We start from the raw sequence: 14,250 nt of genomic DNA, 5'->3' as shown, positions 1-14,250 counted from the left end.
GCAAAAAACTCTTGCTTTATGAGTTCAGTGGAAGGGTTTTCTTTCTGAATCTATTTTAAATGTCCTGACATTTTTGAGAAATGGTACTAACGTAGTTTATTTATTATCAAACTTAAATTCTCAAATGAGGTGGATATATTTATTTATAGATTTATAGGCATTACCAAAATTATTGGTGTGTTATGATTATGATGTTTATTAAAACCCACAGAATAGAATTTAAAAATCAACTTGGCAAGTGGAAAAATAAAACATGATTCCTAGGCAAAGAACTTTATTGTTTGTATTGTCTGAAGTCCTTAAATTATAATGAAAACTTTTACTTTGTTTCTTTCTTTATAAGAATGTCCCCGTTTTAAATTTTGCTTCTCTTTTAACAGTTCACTATGATGTTGCATCTGAGAATCAAACATTTGCGAATAATTGTACCTCATTTTTTTTTTTTTTGCAATTCCTTGTATGCTACTACCTCTTTCATTTTCTTTTAGACTGCCAAGTGGCAATGCTAGTTATGAATATTTTGATGTTTCTTTATTGCTGTAATTGATAATACTCATGTATTTACTTATTTATTATAGACACAGAATAGAAAAATAATTTGCAGATTATTATATTCATCTACCACAAGCCTCTATTTATCTAGCTAAACTAATCTCTATCTTATTGTTTGCTCAGTGATCATTGCTCACATCATTGATCAGTGCTTCACTGAATCTACCTTTAATGTCTCTGAAAAATCATTCAGTCCATGATTTCTCCCCTTTATTTTGTATTATGTGGTCATATTTAACACTTTGTTGCTGGTTCTAAAATTTTAGAGTTGAATTTTTCAAGTGAAATAGTTGAAGCATTCTGTTTGCTTATTAACTGAGTGAGTCCTAGAGAATATTTAAAATGTTCATAGTTTTGGGGTGCTTGGGTAGCTCAGTTGGTTAAGCATCTGCCTCCAGCTTAGGTCATGATCCTGGGTTTTAGGTTCTGGGCTCTCGGATCGAACCCTAAGTTGGGCTATTTTTACTCAGTAGGAGCCTACTTTTCCCTCTCCTTCTGCCTGTCCCCACCCCCCACTTATGTGCTATCTCTCTCAAATAAATAAATTTTTTTTAAAAAAGAAAAATTTTAAAAATGTCCATAGTTTCAAAGATCCTGGTTTCCTAATATGAGGCATTAAAATATTATATAACATATAAGAAAGATGAAAAAATACCCCATCACATGAAGAATTTCTAGAAAAGGAGTGCAATAGGATAGAGAATGGCTGTTCTGCTTTTTTACATCCCTAGGAATTCATGGTCTTCTAAATTCTCTCTGAGCTCCAGTTAATAAGTGTAAGAAATAATGATATCTGCTGCCCCTTGTCGTCATTGCCTTTGTAGGAAAAAAACTCCCTGTGCTTTCCTTCACCTTTGCCAGCTGGCTTCTATCAGTCAGATGTGTGAGAAATACCTCTTCAAGGACAATATCAAAACCAAATATATTTGCTTTTCCAGATATATAAATTCTGTATTTTATTATCGTATTTGAATTTTCAATTAAGTTATTTAAAAATTAAATATAAAATACACTTTCCAATGATTTTCTCTATGACTTTTCAGGTTGAAATCAGATGAGATGGTAATAAATACCTACTATAAACATACCTCTAAAAAGAGTTGCAAATGTTATGGAATACTTTGTTTCCTCTGAATGTTATTCAAATTTGAAGAAATGCTAATTTTATTCATAGCTATAGGTAAAGAGGTGAATTATCAAATTTGAAGGGAAAATTAAGATATGATCTAATATTTTATTCTCTAGTTTCTTCTCCAGATTATCATCCACATTTACTATATTTTAAAGCCAAACAGGAATGACAACTCTTAGACTGGATGAAAGTGAAATAACACCTTTATTATCTTGTTTATGACAATGCTTAGAAGAGCAACCTACACTGACAGGCACTGAGTATAAATGCTGTGGACAATTATAGCGAAAAATACTTTGGATGATTGTCATGATGACAGTAATAAAGACAATAATAAAGATAAAACCTTCTCTCTTGATGTGTCCTTTTCTTTTTGTCAGAAATAGCATCACTATTCAATGAGGGCTCATTTTGAAAATATGATCTACCTTCTGTACAAAGCCCTTGACCTATCATTTATAAAGAAGCTTAAAAATATCATTTTGGTAGGTATTGAAAATCACTAGTTCAGACGAGATAGATAATGTTTATTTCTTTATCTTCAGGTAGCTTTCCTACAGCAAAGAATTGATAAAAAAATAATCCCAAAGTATTAACTCATAAGATTTCACATATCAGACTATCTTAAACACAAGTCAGATCTTGACAGTACCTATGTCTGGGTTTCCTGATGATACTGGAAACTTTAAAAGTAGTTTTTCCCTAAAATAGCTTTACGTGTCGGATGCAATTCAATTTATAAGGTGACATGGTCTTTCCCTCTTTGAATTGAATGCAAGGAGCTAAAATATTCTCCTTGTACAGGTATTAGTTAATTTGTGCAACTCTCTGCCGAATGTCGTTATTTCAGCTTGTCCATGACTTGTAAGGATGTTTATTTCCTGCTGCCCCTCTTGTTCTCCACTTTGAACAGATTCCAAATCAGCTATAATGAAATCAAGCTTTTTTCCATGACCATACTGGTCATTTTGTCCCATTTTTCATTAGTGGTTTGAAAACTTAATTGCAGAACAAAATGCAATTCTTTAATTCTCCTTACAAAGACAATGAGTTTTTCAAGGAGAGTCTATGATTATTTTAATTAAAAACCCTTTTCTTTGAAAGTTAAAACAACTTTAGCTTAACACCATCATTTCTTTAAACACATTAACTCATTAGAGCAAAAATGCAATAGTAGCCCTGAGCCTGCATTACGAATTACATATTTAATGTGCCTTTAATCATTCACAATGGATTCCCTGATTAACTAATATTGCTAAATACTTGGCATTGGGTACATATATCATTAACAAGATGAAAAAACTGAAGCTTAATTCCGTTTTATAGTTTTCTCAACTGTTGCCAAGCATTTTTGCCAATCAACCTTGACCTAAAGTTAGAACTTTTGTTAGTGCTGGGAAAATAAGAACATTCAAGTTTCAAGCTAGTGAAATCAGAGGAGTTTAAATTAAAATAACTCTGGACACAAGTCTCAGGGTTGTGGGTTGGAGACCCATGTTGAGTGTAGAGATTAATTAAAAATAAAATCTTTAAAAAATTAATTAAAATAACTCTGATAGATGTCCACTGTACCCCCCAAATTAACTCTTTTATACTATGCAAAGTTACCTATTTTTTTTCTTAAATTGAGTGTTCTGGATAATCAACATGTTTGCTGGCTATATTCTCTACCATGTGATATGATTTTGTTTATTTAGCCTTGTGTTTGTCACCGTACAGTCCTGATAACAAAACCGAATGTAATTAACTCTTGAGTCCAAAAAAAGAAAGACAATTGACTTTTTTCTCTTGTCTCCTTTTGGCTTTATCTTTGTCTACTCTTTTGGAGTTGATAGCATTATGAAAATAGGGAGTACGCAGAGCTAGCCTTACGGTTCATTTATCCATAATTTATATATTCCACAAATTTTTAGAAGATTCAATGTGTTTCTTTTTTTATTTTTTAAAAATATTTTATTTATTTATTCACGAGAGACACACACACATTGTGCGTGAGAGAGAGAGAGAGAGAGAGTGAGGCAGAGGGAGAAGCAGGCTCCATGCAAGGAGCCTGATGTGGGACTCGATCCTGGGTCTCCAGGATCACACCCTGGGCTGCAGGCAGCACTAAACTGCTGCACCACTGGGACTGCCCCATTCAATGTGTTTCAAACATAAGTGTAGACTCTGAAGATACCGAAATTAAATGACATTGATTCTGTTCCCTACAGCTCAAATTCCACCAAAGAATCAGTTATTTATTTATTTATTTATTTATTTATTTATTTATTTCAGCCTTTTAAGTATGCAAAATAGTCTATTTTCCAATTAATAGTTTCTATGACCCAAAGAAATATCCTGTTTTGTTTTCTGGAAAAGAAAGGGTTTACTCTAATGGTAAACCTTAGAATGTGAGCTTGTGACTTTGGTACAGTGAGGGTTTTATTTTCACTGAGTCGTGAAAACAAAATCTATTAGTTTTTAGTTTCTTGGATTCCATAAACGGTGGGGAGAAAAATGCTATGAGGTTGATGGATATTTCACATGCAATATATGAACCAAGATATATCAATTAAGGAATTTAGTGGTCAATACTGAACAGGTCTACCAAGTTAGAAAAAGTAATTAGCTAGCATAATATGAATAATTACATATAGTGAAATAACTACCTGAACTGTAAAGGCTAAAAAAGAATTGTTATTGTATTTACTATTTCTTAACTAATTCCTTGTCCATTATAGATGGTGTGCAATAGTCCTCCGCTAGTCAACAAGGTGATGCCCCTGTATATGGTGGGTTCTCCATAAAAAGATGTGTTAACCGACAAAGAAGTTATTCCTGATCATTTTATTTCTGCATTCCTGTTTCATACTTTTTCCCGCATAGCCCAAATGTAGTCCAAATTTTTAGGATCATATCCTGTAATCTTCCTATAATGGCTGCAATATGAGGATTGGCTTCCACTCCTGACAAAATACATCACTTAAGATACAAATTCAAGAGTACACAGAAGCTTACCTCTGAATCAATATCATCTTGGTACTAGTGTCTCATAAATATTCACTTATTTGTCTTGTCTGAGTGTTCTCCACCTGATGGTCGCTTGTTCCTTTTTTGCTTCTCTGACATTTATTTACTTGCTTTGGCGAATGTACCCTCCTACTTCGTGACTGCTTGTATAACTGGAAACGATTGTATAGTTTGTCTCTGGCGTCTTTATATTCTTTGTTTTTAATTGCTTATCCAAAAGCTAAAAAAATTCTCCTGTCTCTTCTTATCCGTAGCTTTGGTTCACCAGTCCTCTGCTACCTGATGCAATCCACAGCCATAAGACTGACAGAAATTCTTGAGTGATTTTATAAATTCTGACTACCACCAGAGTTAAATTGTATACTTTCATTGGGCACAATGAAAAATATATCACCCTATATATTTATATATAGCTTAAATTTCTTGGGGAAAGAATAAGCATGTCTAAAATTCATGAGATAATAGAGACATTTATTTTCCATATATATATATGTATTTTGAACAATATGCAAAATACAGACTAGATATTTTTGTGATATATGTATTTCAAGAATAAATTACATACTCAAATATACCTTAAGAGTCCTTGGTAAGCATTCATCAATACAATCAATGCTAATTTTAAGCAAATGTTTCTTAGGCTTTCATGGAGATATGAGTTAAATGGAAAAATCAAATAATCCCTTATCTGCTTCATCTGATATTTCTCTATCTTACTACCTACCAAGAGCATTATGAAAATCTATGTAAATTTCTTTGTGTGAAGCTATGATGTAACTTTTTGGTGCTTAACAATATGGATGTAAAAAGTTTTTTATTGTTTAGGGAATGGGAGAAATTGCTGATTCTTTTTCTTAGAGGTAGAATGTTATATTATAAACCTCTCTGAATGTGCTAGATGGCTTTCAAATACCACGGTTACTTTTTCATGGCCACTGTCAAAAAATATTTTCTGTCATAGAATACTTTATTTAAGGTACACAACGTGCCAGAGTCAGTAGGTGAACTGAAAAATTAGTCACAGAGAACACCAACAAAGAGTCCCAGCTGCTAAGACAATAAATCTTCTGATGTAAGAAACAACTGACAAGTGTTGAGGACAAAAATACTCAATTTTATGATATCTGGGTCCATGATAATTCCCATTAACTAATAATAACTTTGTTTAGAGGAAAGTAACCTCTTTTTGTGTATGAGGGGACTTGAACTGAGCAGGCTTAGTATCTGCCTATTTTTCATAAAACATTTAATTACTAACTAATCCACACTGTAGTTTCAGTTGGATTACTTTTGCTGTGTACACTCCACCCCCAAACTTAGTAGCTTAAAACAACCTTTCATTTACCTCATGATTCAGTTGGTCAGAAATGTGGGCTGGGCTCAAATGATGAATCCTCTGCCTCACTCGCTCATGCTCTTTGGTTGGTGGACAGGTTGGCTAGGGCAGCCTGTTCTGGTGGGGGCTACACTGGAACATTTCATTTCTCCTTTCTGTGGTCCCTCATATCTCACCAAGCTTGTGTGAACATTTTCCAAGAGCTTTGAGGAGAGAAAAGTTCTACTAGCAAATGTTCTTCAAACTTCTGCTTGTACTTAATAACATTTTATTTTTAAAAGCAAGTCACATGGCTGATGCAAGATTGTGGGAAACCACAAAAAGTTACTCAGAGGATGTGGACATAAGAATTTGGGGGCCGTTTTTGCAATTTACCCCTGTACCAGGAGGGATGCTTACTCTGGCAGTAAACTAAAACATTGAGTTATCTGCAGCTTGCCAGATTTTTCTTAGGTAAATCATTAATTAAAATCTGGATCTGGTAGGTCTTGGCCCAAAAATCTATTCCTGCATGTATTATCAATCAACTGTGTTACACTGGGCAAGTAAACTGCATGTTCAGTATATCAGCTTCCAATTTATAAAATAAGGGTACTAGATTTCAAGGCCCCTATGAACCCTTAAAGCTCTGATATTTTAACTCTAGAAAACATTTCATAAATACTTTCCATAAGCAAGTCTCCTTGTATACAAAATGAGACACTATGGGGGTGCCTGGGTGGCTCAGGCAGTTCAGCATAGGACTCTTGATTTTGGCTCAGGTCATGAGCTCAGGGTCATGGGATGAAGCCCTGCATGAGGTTGTGAGCTCAGAAGGATGTCTACTGAGATTTTCTACTCCCCTACCCACTGCTTGTGTGTGCACACTTGTGTGGGCATGCTCCCTCTGTCTCTCTCTCTCTCCAATAAGTAAATAAATCTTAAAAAAGGGGGGGGACACTACAAGGAAATATAAAAGATTGATGTTGATATGAAGAAGTTTGCAATCTAATATTAATCATAATAGTTACATATTAGAATATTAGAAAGCTGTTATCTATACATACATGCTCTCATTTAATACTCATGAAAATCCTGACAACTAATATTCATTGGCATTTTTTATATAAGGAAAAAGACACACAAAAGAACAGATAATTTGTTTGAAATCCCATATTTATGAAGTGATCTTGGCTAGGATGTGGATCCATAGTTCTTAATCATTATATTATATTTTCTCTGGACCCATTGAGCTCAGACACATGTGTGCCCAAAATATACCAAACATATGTATAAAATATATCAAACATATTTAAAACACATATAAGAAGACAGGATAAGTCCAAGTGCACAGGATATAAGGAGTTTTATGTGCCAACAGGGAAGTATTAATCAGGAAAGGCCTGATATGTAACTTTAGCTATGAGCTAAGATTGGAGGGAACTGGAGCTTGGGGAACTCAGGGGCAAGTAGGAATGGAGATGAATTCAGCTTTAGGTGAAGAATATAGGTGGTCACTAGTATTTGATGAATGTCCTCTTCATTCTTTCCTCTCTGTTAGCCAATTTTCTACTCTTAATGTCTCCTTCCATATGAAGGACTCTTGACTGGAGGAATATTCTTGCCCTCTTTCTGACTACTTCTCTGTTGCATAAGAAGAGTGACTCATCTTACTGGTGAATTTCAAATTTTTAGTTTGAGGAAGAGGATCTGCCGATTCAAAGCAAAAGAGCTATGTCCTTACAGAATAAATGCTGGGTTTCAGTGCTGTACTGTGAAGTGGTACAGCAGTATGCTGAATTAAAAATACCATAGTAGTATCAAAACTGTGGCATGAAAAAAAAAAACTGTGGCATGTTCTCTAATCTAGATTTTATCTGTGTAACAATTGGTATTTTGTTTTCCATCTACATACCTCGTTTATCTGTCTCTCAGTTAGTCCAAAATTTAGCAAAGGGATTTCATCAGCTTCTTTGAAGCACTCATGAAGGCCACACCAGAGCTCCTCAGTTTCATACCATCTCCATCTAAAAGAATGATTTAACCTGAGACCTTAAAATCCAAATATAGGTTCACAGTAAAGATGAGCTGATACACCATTTGGGACAAGTTTCTTTCTCTGGTTGGAAAGAAGATTCACTTGATATAAACACAGTTACTGTGGAGAGTTACATTATAAAAATTATTGGTTAATTTAACATGACTAGAGTTTTTGTTTTTTTTTTTTTTAAGATTGTATGTATGTATTTATTTGACAGAGTGAGAGTGAGAGTCAAAGCAGGGGAGTAGCAGGCAAAGGCAGAGGGAGAAGCAGGCTCCTGAGCTGAGCAGGATGCCCCATGCTGAGCTCAATCCCAGAACCCTGGGATCATGTGCCAAAGGCAGACACTTAACCTACTGAGCCACCCAGCCACCCCTTAACATGACTAGCTTTAAGCATAGTTTATTGGGAGCTCGAGAAAAACTCCATGAAGCATAAATGGGTTACATAGTCAGTATAATCAGGCAAGACGAGCAATGGACTTGGATATGGGGGGAAAGTAAGTGCAGATTAGCATCAGTATACATAGAAAAATTTACTTTGCTTCTCCTGAGATGTCCGTGTGTGTCCTACAGGCTTGAGATAAGACAAGTGAGACATACAGATTCATGTATATTTAGTGTATTTACAACGGCAATGACTAAGTTAGTGGAAAACACGACTTTTCCAAAAGTTCCCTAGATCCTTTCCTAAGATGGAACTAGCTAAATAACCTTTGGATCTACATCTACTTATTGTTTACATATAGCTTTTTGCATTAACATTTCATAAGTAACTTCCGAACTGATCTAATCAATAGTAGTATAAGAGTTTGTTCTCAGTTGGCTCATAGCTCTGCTCATCAATCAAGCTAAACTGCCCCTGGCTCATCTCCCTGTTGTGATTACAGGAGGATAAATCCTGAGCAGTCCTCACTATCTCATCTTCTTTTCTACAATATCTCTTGAGACCACTGATCTGATATACTATATTTCTCATTTACCAAAATTAAAATATTTTCTTCTCTTGATACAAGATTTCTCTTCTGATGGTTATTATTCAACCCTCCTGCAAAATTAGCATGTATCTTTTAGAATTTATTAAGTCCCCTAAGGAAAATACCCTCTCTCTCTACTTTTTTAACATTTCATTTTCATAAATCACTACTCATCATCAACGTAACCTCATATTATATTAGTAATGCTGAAATGTAATGATAAGATATCCTTTTGGACATGAACCTGTATGGGCACTCAACCACACTGTAAATAAAGTAGGCTTAATGTTAAACACTCACCTTGAAAACGTAGATATCCAAGGCCCATTTAAATAAATTATTTTATCTTAAATATGAAGATAAAAGATTATAAAGATAATAATTGAAAAAAAACAAAAATAGTATGGTATTCATGAATGATATCACTTTGATATGATGTATTTAATAAGGAGACCACAAGAGTCTTACCAAGCAGGTTTGTTTCATACTAAAACCTGAAAATATGTTATGTATTTGATTCTTCTTCCTGCCATTAATTATTTGAGAATCCCCTAGACTCTCAAGCCTGGAGTGATAAAGTGAAACAATAGTGTTAGAGAATTTGCATCATGATTCTAACTTTAAATCATTGAAAAAGAAAGAGTAAATATGGAATTTTACAAGCTGTCACATCAATTTGCCATTTTCCATCTTTATAAATGCCCTTGAGCCTGTAAAAAAGCAAATATTATTTAGAAGGAAGAATTCTATGCCTTATTTCTATAGTATGAGAATCAAAGGAGAAAATGATTAAATTGTCTTATAGCTGACAGTTAAGTCACTTTCTAAAAATTAGCTAATTGAAGAGTCCTACTAAATGAGTGTTTGGATATTTACCCTGAGTCATTTACTATGAGTATCATGATGTTAGGGCAAGGATTCAGAAGGTCAGTTTATTTTTGTCCTATGGAAAATACCCTAGGAATGAATATCAAAGGAGGAGAAATGTAATAATTCAGGTGCTTTTGTGATAAGCCAATTAGAAATGCCCACCCCCCTCAACCTGTGATCTGTTCATTTTTTTGGTTCTTTAAATATTGCCTAAAATTGTATTTGAAATAAATTTGTTGTGGTTCTAACCAACTCAGGCATTGACATAACCAAAAATGATTCTTTTCCTTTTGCAAGGATTGCATTAATGGCAACAGACAAGTTGTCCTAAAAGATTTTCTTGCTGTCCTTTGGTGCATCTAATGTAGAGACATTTGCACTAATCAGTGTCATTGTTTGAACTCCCTCCAGCCTCAATTTTAATGTCTTAAGCCTGAGGCTGACCATATGGCTCAAAAATAAGTCTTTTCTCCTTCTAAAAGGTCACAGTCTATCTTTAGTTACACTTTTAAAACTGCTTTAAGCCCATGATTTAAGTACCTAGGTGACTTTCAGAAATGATAAATCTTTCCTGAGAATGAATGTGACTTGTTTACTGAGGAACAAAACAAAGCAAGTCAATGTATCCAAATACATTTAATATGTTGGAAGAACATATCTTAAAAATGATATAATCCTAAGATTTGTGGATATACTTTTAATTATTTTCACAAGTAATGAGGATGAATCAAAATCACTAGTAATGAATCTCTGATGCTAAGGGAGATTCTAAATGAGTACACTGTGGCATTTTCTTATCAGATAGCTTAACTTTTACCACCAATAATCAATAAGGAAAAAAATGAAAGAAATCTATATATAGATATATAAACATAGATATAGATATCTTAGCAATCTATATTTTTAAAACTCAATTTCTGGATTGGAACCACTACAACTATAGATTTTTTATTCTTTTTAGATGTTTTATAATTTATGAATATATATACATATGCACATTTCAATATAAAATTCTTGGCATGTAAGAAAACAGAATTTCCTCTTTTTGTATTCTGGGTACTATTTATTAACCAAAGAGCACTGAAGTTAGTAAAAAAAAAAAAAAAGACAAATGAGTCTCAGTTGTAAGTTACATTTTCCTTCAAATATTTAAGAAAATGAAATGAAATAAAACCTTTTTCCAAAAATCATTATGTTCAAAGTCTAAAACACCAAGTCTAGATTAATACTTCACTAAGTGCCCAACGTGTGTTCAGGACCTGAGGGCTTTAAGTTGTTACTCCAGATTCTCCCAATCTTTAAATCATTCTGGTCTGAAGAAGGCAACAATCAGAAGATGTGCTCTTTCAAATCTATAGATTGAGTAATTGGCACAAAAACTCTATTCTGGATGCCTACAAATCTACAGCTATTGTCTTTCCCCCTCCTTTCTAGATTCTCTGACTTACACTGAGTTATCTGTGTGAGAGTCTCTTCCTGATCCACATCCAGTGTAGATTCTGATGATTTGTTTGGTTTTGCCACTCTTGTTTCAATGAGAACTGCTTCTTAGATACCTAAGACTGTCCCAGTAAAATCTAATTTAAGTTACCTCCCTGAATACTGATATTTCTCTGAGCTCCACTCACATTTGTTGGTTGTTTTACTTTTTCTTATTTGGCATTTGCTGTGCTCCTACTGTGCATACTGGCCAAGTCTGCAAACAGACCAAACCCCAACACAAAAATGTCTCTAAGAATATATTTTATGAGTATTTTCCTAATATTCTGAATACATGAATATGTTTTTTTAGGATAAATATATTTTCACAGGTAATTATAAGGGTGTTCCTTCTCATGGGACACAATGAGATTAATGGACTATCAATACCTGAAACTACTATTACACTGTATGTATGTTAACTATCAGGCATTTAAATACAAACTTGAAAAGAAAATAGACTGGTGGCCATTTTCTGGGTTTTTTTAAAAGGCAAGTCAGGCCAAGATCTATGTGCCTCTTCCCAAAAATAAGCCACTTAGAAGGGGTGAAAAGAGTATGTTTTGTCTGTTGAAAAGTTTCTTGGTTAAAAACTCATCCCTGGTTTTGTTGTTGTTATTGTTTAAATAAGAAATTAATGGAAACAAGTATCTATGAACATTCCGAATGAGGTAATAGACCTTGGTGACTGGATGCCTTCATTGGATCAACATTGTAAATTTACAATCTTCTCGCTCATCCAACACACAGAAAAACACACATATGCACACACTACAAATATATATATATATATATATACATATATATGTATATATATATATATCTTATGATTACAACTATCAAAATATAGTCTAGTCATGGAAAACAACTACAACTTTGGATGTTGTTTCATAAATAAACACTTTTTAAAAAATATATACTTACACAACATCATACAAATTATAAGACAGAAATTTGAATTATTATAAAATGAAAACATGTTTATTTGCATCCAGAGCAATAAAGAAAATAGTAAAACTGTCCCAGAAGACTCCGCTATGATCTCTCCTAACCTCTATTATCCCTTTCCCCAAAGGTAACATCACTCTAATTTCTAATAAAACAGGTTTACTTTGCCTGTTTAGTACAGAAATGGAATCACTGTATAAGTTTGTGTCTGTCTTCTTTAGCTTAACATTATATTTGTAAGACTCACCCACATAGTTTCATGTAGTGGAGTTTGTCTATTTTCATTGTTGTGGAATATTCCATTGTGTAAAGAAAACAGTTATCCTTTCTATTGTTCATAAAGTATTTCGTATTCTAGATTTCAGCAATTAATTATAGTAGCTCTGGAGATTCTATACTTATATTTTGGTCCATATCTATTTACATTTCTATTGAGTTTGTGCTTAGAAATAGAGTTACTAAGCCTTGGGACTGGCATCTTTTCAAATTTATGAAAAAATTGGCAAATGTTCATTGATAGGGCTTGTATTTAACCTCACACCACTTGTTTAAAGAATCCCAATTGCACCATGTTTTCCTTAACACTTGAAATTTTCATTCTGTTTGATTTCAGCAATTCCAAACAGAGCATAGATGATATCAGTTTTATTTTAGTTTTAATGAAATAAAAATGTTTAATATTCAATAAATATTCTGAAGTTTAGAGAAAGTTGATGTCTTTAAATTGTCAACCCTTTCAGTTATTAACATGGCACATACAGTATTTAAATCTAGGTCTTCTTTGATTTTTTTCCATATATTTCACATCCCACTCTCTTTTTTTTTTCTCTTCTTGACTTATCGTACTGGCTATAACAACCTATATAATGATGGATAAAAGTATAAAAGTGCCTATTCTTGTCTTCTTTCCTGATGACAGAGGAAACCTTTTAACATTTATTACAAAATTTCTTCTCATTATTGTTTTAAAAATATCCTTTATCAAGTTAAGAAAGGAGCTTTCTTTCCTAAATGGCTGAGTTTTTATTAAAATGATGATGATGATGATAATGATGATGATGATGATATGATAAAGAAAACTTAAATTTTATCAGCTGTTTTTATGAGAATCTCTAAAGAACAATTTTATTCTTTATTTATTTGTACACTCTTAGTTACCTTTTATTTTCAAAACACTTTCACAACAATAAATATTCTCTTACAATGTAATTTATAGTAACACCTTTTTTTTCTAGAATAAAAACATGTTTTTTCCTATTTAGGTAGCTCTTAGCTTTTGAAGTTGAGATTCAATACATTTAATAACACAAAAAACACTACTCCCAACATCCAGTTCAATATAATTTTGTGCACCTTAATATTTTCCTTAAATTTTTCTTGATATAGACATATTTAGTCAGATCATATATACGTTTAATTCTTTTTTTTAATTAATTTTTAAAATTTATTTATGATAGTCACACACACAGAGAGAGAGAGAGAGGCAGAGACATAGGCAGAGGGAGAAGCAGGCTCCATGCACCGGGAGCCTGACGTGGGATTCGATCCCGGGTCTCCAGGATCGCGCCCTGGGCCAAAGGCAGGTGCTAAACCGCTGCGCCACCCAGGGATCCCTATACGTTTAATTCTTTAGCTAAGTACTGTGAAACTTCTCCTAATAATAATTATACTAACTTGCCCTTCAGTCGGAAGTATCTGAATCTATTCTATCTCCTTATGCAGTTATTGCACTTTAAATATTTTCAGCATGCTATGTGAAATTGGTATCTCATTTTAATTTTCATTGTACAATAGGCTTTTTAATTGCAGAAAGATAGATATACAACTATTATTTCTAGAACTATTAATATTAAAGTTTGGCCTATGAAAGAGATAAATCTGTAAAATAGGAAAAAGAACAGCTTGTTGCTTCAAACTAATGGGGGTGA

The sequence above is a fragment of the Nyctereutes procyonoides genome, unplaced genomic scaffold (assembly GCF_905146905.1).
Source record: "Nyctereutes procyonoides isolate TBG_1078 unplaced genomic scaffold, NYPRO_anot_genome, whole genome shotgun sequence".
Classification (NCBI taxonomy): domain Eukaryota; kingdom Metazoa; phylum Chordata; class Mammalia; order Carnivora; family Canidae; genus Nyctereutes; species Nyctereutes procyonoides.
Note: the sequence above shows the minus strand (reverse complement) of the source record.